This window comes from Mastomys coucha, unplaced genomic scaffold (genome assembly GCF_008632895.1).
Source record: "Mastomys coucha isolate ucsf_1 unplaced genomic scaffold, UCSF_Mcou_1 pScaffold17, whole genome shotgun sequence".
NCBI lineage: Eukaryota > Metazoa > Chordata > Mammalia > Rodentia > Muridae > Mastomys > Mastomys coucha.
In genome coordinates, this window is record NW_022196899.1 from 21,447,919 (window position 1) to 21,454,603 (window position 6,685).

At 42.0% G+C, this 6,685-nt stretch overlaps 1 protein-coding gene across 3 annotated transcripts in view; it reads left to right on the plus strand.

Annotated features, from left to right (window-relative positions):
• The window catches only part of Pld1 (phospholipase D1), a 208,772-nt gene that overhangs the window by 128,008 nt on the left and 74,079 nt on the right, over positions 1–6,685 (plus strand). The window lies entirely within an intron of this gene.

Below are 6,685 nucleotides of genomic sequence, written 5' to 3' on the forward strand. Positions count from 1 at the left end.
ACCTGTGCACATAAGGACCTGTGCACATAAGAACCGGTGCACATAAGGACCTATGCACATAAGGACCTATGCACATAAGGACCCATGCACATAAGGACCTGTGCACATAAGGACCTGTGCACATAAGGACCTATGCACATAAGAACCCATGCACATAAGGACCCGTGCACATAAGGACCTGTGCACATAAGAACCAGTGCACATAAGGACCTGTGCGCACAAGGACACGTGTTCAGAGTGCAGCCAGACATGATCCTGACTCAGGAAAGTGCAGCAGCATGTTTTCTTTAGGTCTGCAGCCTCAGCAGCCTTAGGTAGTTAGAACTAGAGCAATTAATGATGTCTGAGAAAGGGAGAAGCAGCTCTCTCTAGAGAAGAAGCCCTAATTGGTTATCCAGTGCCCAGTGGTCAACCCTAAACGCATACACACAAGCGACACTAAGCACACTCTGCAGGTTGCGTGTATATGCATGTGTGTGTTCATATCACGATCATGAAGAAAAACAGAGTTCATACATGACAATAGGAAGAGGGCCCAGAGGCAGAGGAAGGGGGAAGTGGGGGCCAGGTGTGATAGTATGGAACTGAAGGTGATCAGAGTATGTTATACACTAGTATAAAATGAACCCCAGTGGTTTCTTTACTAAATACTAATAAATATAAAAGGAAGCTCCACGAGCGTATCAAAGGAGAAAATATCTACATTCAAGGATTGGAGAGAGCTCACTAGGCAGGCCTCGCAGGGAGTCTCTCACAACCTGAGGCCTTAGGGGCTCTTGGGGTAGGCAAATTCCGCAGGTGTGTAAGCCTTGAGAAAATAGGGGTGTTCTGTTACAGTAAGGTAGTCGGCTTGGTTGGGGTAGCACTGAGAAATGGCTGCAGCTAAGGTATAGGGCTGAGAGAGAGCCATGCTGGGGGTGTGGCCTTTCCGATGAACAGCTAGGAGGTTCTGTGGGATGCTCAGGTGATGTGGGAAGCTCAATAAAGTGGGATTGGAATATGGTAGGTAGTGAGATCCAGTAGAGCGGACTTGGATTCAGGAACGTCAAGTCTTTCTCCCTCCACCCATCCTTTCTCCTCTCTTTCACTTACCCTCCTTCCTGTTTCCTTCCTTCTTTTCTCTTTCTGTCTCTCCCTTCCACTTTCTTCCTGAACTAGGGATTAAGGCCTGTGAATGCTCATATGGAGAATGGTGATGTTGTTATATATGTTTAATAATAACAGGAAAAGCATAATACTAGCAGGAATCTTTCCTAAAATGAATTCTCTTAGGTCCTTGTCCATAAGAGCAAATGTGTCACTACTGTGGTTGGCACTGCAGTTGGGACACTAAGGACTGAGAGGATGAGCTTCCTTGAGCTATGGTACCCTGAACTCCACAGCACAGTTGTTCAGGTTCCAGTCTTAGGGATCTGAGACTGACATCAAAGGAGTTTTCCAGAGCAGGAAGCTGACCACAGTCAGACAAAGGTTTTGCTTTCACATTGAGTTTGCCATCAGTTTGATTTTTTTTTTTTCTTTTGCACCACGAGACACAAGACTGCTGGAGCTCTAGTCAGCTGTCAATGTTAAAGAAGTCCACACCAGCCGGGCGGTGGTGGCTCACGCCTTTAGTCCCAGCACTTGGGAGGCAGAGGCAGGCGGATTTCTGAGTTCGAGGCCAGCCTGGTCTACAGAGTGAGTTCCAGGACAGCCAAGGCTACACAGAGAAACCTTGTCTAGAAAAAAAAAAAAAGAAGTCCCCACCACAGAAGGGAGATAGATTGCTACCCCTCTACCCAGACAACCAGTGGGATCCGGAGCTAAAGGCTGAGATGGCTTGACGGGATAGGGAGACAGTATCCTTCACTTCCAGGACTATGGTTTGAACAAAACTGGTTAAAAATCCATAGGTATTTGTGCTGTGGTAGCCCACTGTTTCTTATATTGAAATTGTGAGGATATAATTTCTCCTTTTTTTTCTTTAATATTTTTTCTTAAATTGCATTTTTAATTTATTTGTACGTGTACACATGTGTAGAGGTCAGAGGACAACTTGTGGGAGTTGTGGAACTCATATTTAGGGAGTCCAGCTTGGAGGCAAGGCCTTTACCCACTGAGCCCATTTTATCCCACAGGCAGATCTCCCCTCCCCACACCCCCTTTTGAGTTGGAATCTCATATCCCCCAGGCTAGCTTCTATCTCTGCCCGCCCCTCTTTACCGGTGCTGGGAATACAGCCAGACACCACCACACAGGGATTTTAACTTTCATGGTTTGTTTTCCATTTTTCTACCATATCGGACACCTACCCCACCCCATCCAAGAAGTTCTTGGGAATGAATTATTTCTCTGGGGTGGGGTTGTATAAGGCAATGGCAGACAGCGGACCAAGTTGGCAGTGCTTTGGAAATATTTGAACCTTACTGTTTTGAATATTCAGAGAAGAAGGTGGCTATGAAAAGGGTCTTTTGGATTTCCACTCTATTTTCTTTGCATTGTCTTCATGTGTATTTTCTATATTCAAAGCCCCTGAGAATCCTATGTTTGTCATGTTGTGCCACTGTATCTGATGACAAATTAATTGGGAAGGAGACAAATGTGCGTCTGTAGAGATTCACCTTTCAGGAAGGCTATTCTCTAGAACTTTCTGTTTGTTTAAGTTCATCAAAGATAAGAAACATGTTATTTCACAAAGGTCCCTCCAGGAGTAAATTGTGTGTGTGTGTGTGTGGGGGGGGTGGCTGTGCATGCGTGTGGGTTTTGAGAGAGGTCTTACTATATAGTCCTGAATAGTCTAGAACTTGTTATATAGACCAGGTTGGCCTTGAACCCACAGAGATCCACTTTCATCTGCCTCTCAGCTGCTGGGATTAAGGGTCTGCCCCAACTCTGCCTGGCCTGGAGTTGACTTTGGTGCAGAATGATGACAGTGATCAGAATGTAGTTTCATTCTCTACACATTGAAACCCCATTCTCCCAGTGCCACTTGCTGAAGAGGATATCTTTTCTCTAATACATTGGTTTTTTTTTTTTTGTTGTTGTTGTTGTTTGTTTTGCTTTTTACCTTTTGCCAAACAGCAAGTAGTAGCTACACCATGCGACTTTTCTTCTGGGTCTGTTCTTCTAGTCCATGGGCCAGTGCTGTGCTTGTTTGGTTACTTTAGTGGCTCTGTAGTGTAACTTGAAGTCAGGCATGATGATCCCCCTGCCCCCAGCACTGTTCTCTCGTTCAGCGTTGTCTGCTTATTGAGGTCTTTTAGGCGTCTCTGTGAATTTTGTGAATTTTAGGATTTTTTTTTTATCTTGTAAAGAATGTCGTTAGAGTTTCTATAGTGATTGTATTGAACCTATAGGCAATCTAGGGGGGCACACAGCCATTTTCACAAAATTAATTCTGCCAGTCCTGGAATGTAGGTCTTTCTACTTTTTCAGTTTCTTCTGATATTCCACACAGTCTTACATATCCCAGGCTGACACTGAACTCAATATACAACTGACCTTGAACTTCCAATCCCCCCTCCTTCATGCACCACCATACCTGGCTTATGCATACTAGGACTGATCCAGGGCTTTGAACACTCCACCAACTAAGCCACACCTTTAGTGTGTTGTCTGTAACTAATTGCTTTAGTGTTCTATATGTTAATTGTAAAAGACTTTGATTTATTTGGTTAGGTGTATTCTGAAGTAACTTTTTTCTTTTAGGCTTTTATGAATGGGTTTGTTTTACTGATTTATGGTCTCGGTACATTCATTGTTTGCCTTCAGGAAGACTACTTCAAACTACATTTTAAAATTACAGACTTAGCATCTGTCTTTTGTTGACTAGGCCTTGGTTGACTGAAATAGTCTCTATGTTTTTATAATCCTGCACAATTACCACACAGCAAATGCCTTTACCATAAAGAAATGAGTTTCTTTTCCCATTTATATTTTGTGACTGTGTTGTAATACAGCTTGTAAAAGAAAAGAAATCATTGCCTTATTATCATGAGAATCTGCCATGAATTAACTGTTTATTGTAGGTATAAGCATAAGTATGTAAGATAAGCCCCACTAAAAATCACATTTATATAATTACTTCCTTGTTAGTCATTGGTATTTAAGATAAAAGCAGGTGGAATTTCTACTTTATTTCCTTTAGAATCACTTTAGTCAAGTGAGAAAAGACAGTATAAAAGAAAATGTGAGGTATAATAATTGGAAAGAATTAGTGTGATCCATTAGCGTTAACATCTTCATTATCTAAAAATCCATCAGTTACTCCAGTAAGTGGGAAACTTAAGGAGTTAGGCCAAGCACCTAATTTGCAAATACTGACCTTTAAGAATGCTTCTTTTAAGCTCAAGAAGCAGAATTTGGAGGCCTGGAGGGACTGCTAAATGGTTAAAATGTTGCCTACAAAATCATGAGGACTTGATTTCACACAGAACTAGCGGGATGCGTTGAGTGTGGCTCTGTCACCCCTGTGCTGTGGAGGCAGAAAGAGGAAAATGGCTGGGCTCTACGGGCTTGCCGGCCTAACCAAGCAGTGAGTTCCAGTTTTAGGGAGAGACCTGCCTCAAAGGAGTAAGGCAGTGAGGGATAGAGGAAGGCACAAAGACCTTTCTCTCTTGCCAGGGTCCCTTGTGCGTGTTGCACATATACCACATGCACCTGCACACACAATAGAATTAGAGAAACACTCTCTAAAAACAAAAGCAGAATTTCATCCATCTGAAATAAATGAACTATAAAGAATGGCATCAGGTATAACCATATATTACTTACTTAGGTTTAAACTGAATTGTATTTCCCCCTAGTGTCATCTTCTTAGGACTGACCACACTGCTAAAGTTTAAAATGTTTAAAAGAAACACAACGCTGAATGATAAACAGAAAAATAATACAATCTCACTTTCCCTTTGACCCCTTAGTTAGTGTTTTGTGACAGAGCACCACCTGGCCAGACCATCAGAAATCAAGCTATTCCCTTCTTCCCTATATTTTTATGTGCTTATTTCTTTATTCAGTAAAAAGATATTTCTGATTTTTTTTCTTTTTTGTTTTTTTGTTTTTTTTTCGAGACAGGGTTTCTCTGTATAGCCTTGGCTGTCCTGGAACTCACTCTGTAGACCAGGCTGGCCTCGAACTCAGAAATCTGCCTGCCTCTGCCTCCCAAGTGCTGGGATCAAAGGCGTGTGCCACCACCGCCCGGTGATATTTCTGATTTTTAATTATGTTTGTTTGTGTGAACATGTGTCCGTGCACACGGTGCTTACAGAGGCTAGAGATGTGTGTCAGATTCCCTGGAACTAAAGTTGTAAGCTGCCTGGTCTGGGTCGTGAGAGTGACACTCTTATCCTCTGGGACATTATGCTCTTAACTTCTGAGCCATCGCTCTAACCCATCATTCTTTAAAATAGACACATCTTAGTGCGTATCACATGGGCTCTAGGGATCAAACTGAGGTCATCAGACCTGGCAGTAGGCACCTTTATCTGCTGTACTTTCTCATTTGATTTTTACTAGTAATTGAATAGTTAACAGTGAGCAATATAAAAATGTTCCCAAGGCCATGTTTTAACTACAGAAGTAGAATTTCATATGTGTGTATACATGCATGTGTAAACAAGCATGCCATCTAGATTAATTTGGACTTTGGGATTTTGTTGTTATTGTTGTCTTTTCAGAATAAGGGTGAAGTATCTTCTAATATACCTAATGAGCACGTGTTTGTAAATCTAATGTCCTTCCAAAACCATAGACTCATTTCAGCTCTAACTAGCCAGTGAAATGATGTGGTCTTATGAGAAATTCACATACTCTATCATGTCGACTGAATAGCAGTGGGAAACTATATTTATTCCTGTTTTCTACTACCTAAAGGCACGGGCTTTTATGACATTTGAAGGTGTAGTCTTGTAAAAACGCATGGCTCTTGTTGGTCACATGGCATAGGTCAGTAGGAGTTCACCAGGTACTTTACGGTTTAGTCTGGCAGTGAAATGGGCCCCAATAGCCCTGGATGTGCCCTTTTGGCCCACACTCTATGGGCAGGTCTGTGTTAATTCATCTGTCCGTGTTACAGTTAGCTACCGGTACAGTGAAGTCCTTTTGCTAGTGACATAGATGTTCAGAATCTAAGTGTGAAGTCAAGACCTAGCACCATCATCTTTGAAGATTTAGAATGGTTTTCTCCATGTTAGTATTTTTTTTTTTTTTTTTTTTTTTAGGAAAGAAAAATTCCACATAAACTCTGACCTGAGAAAATTTTTACTAGAAAATGTTCACAGTTTCCAGAAACATTCACACTCCCTCTGTCCCCCCCTCCTGCCCATTGCTTCCACTCACTTGAAGCTCAGTGAATACAGATTACTACTGTCCTCACGAGGCCTCTAAATCCCTCATAGAAACAGTCACTATGTCTGAACAGAGGATCTGACTGGCTCCTGAAGATGACGGAGTGTGTCCTAATGCCCAGGATGAGCAATATAAAAATGTTCCTAAGGCCATGTTTTAACTACAGAAGTAGAATTTCATATGTGTGTATACATGCATGTGCAATGCATGTGCAATTCACTGTTGAAGTCTCTTCCCCTCATTCATTTCTTTGATGTCATTGTCCTCTGCCTGTTCGGGTCCTCTCAGCTGACACCATACACAAGGGATGTCTAAATCTCTGCTTTTAGCTTCTACACTTTTTTTTTTTTTTTTTTTTTTT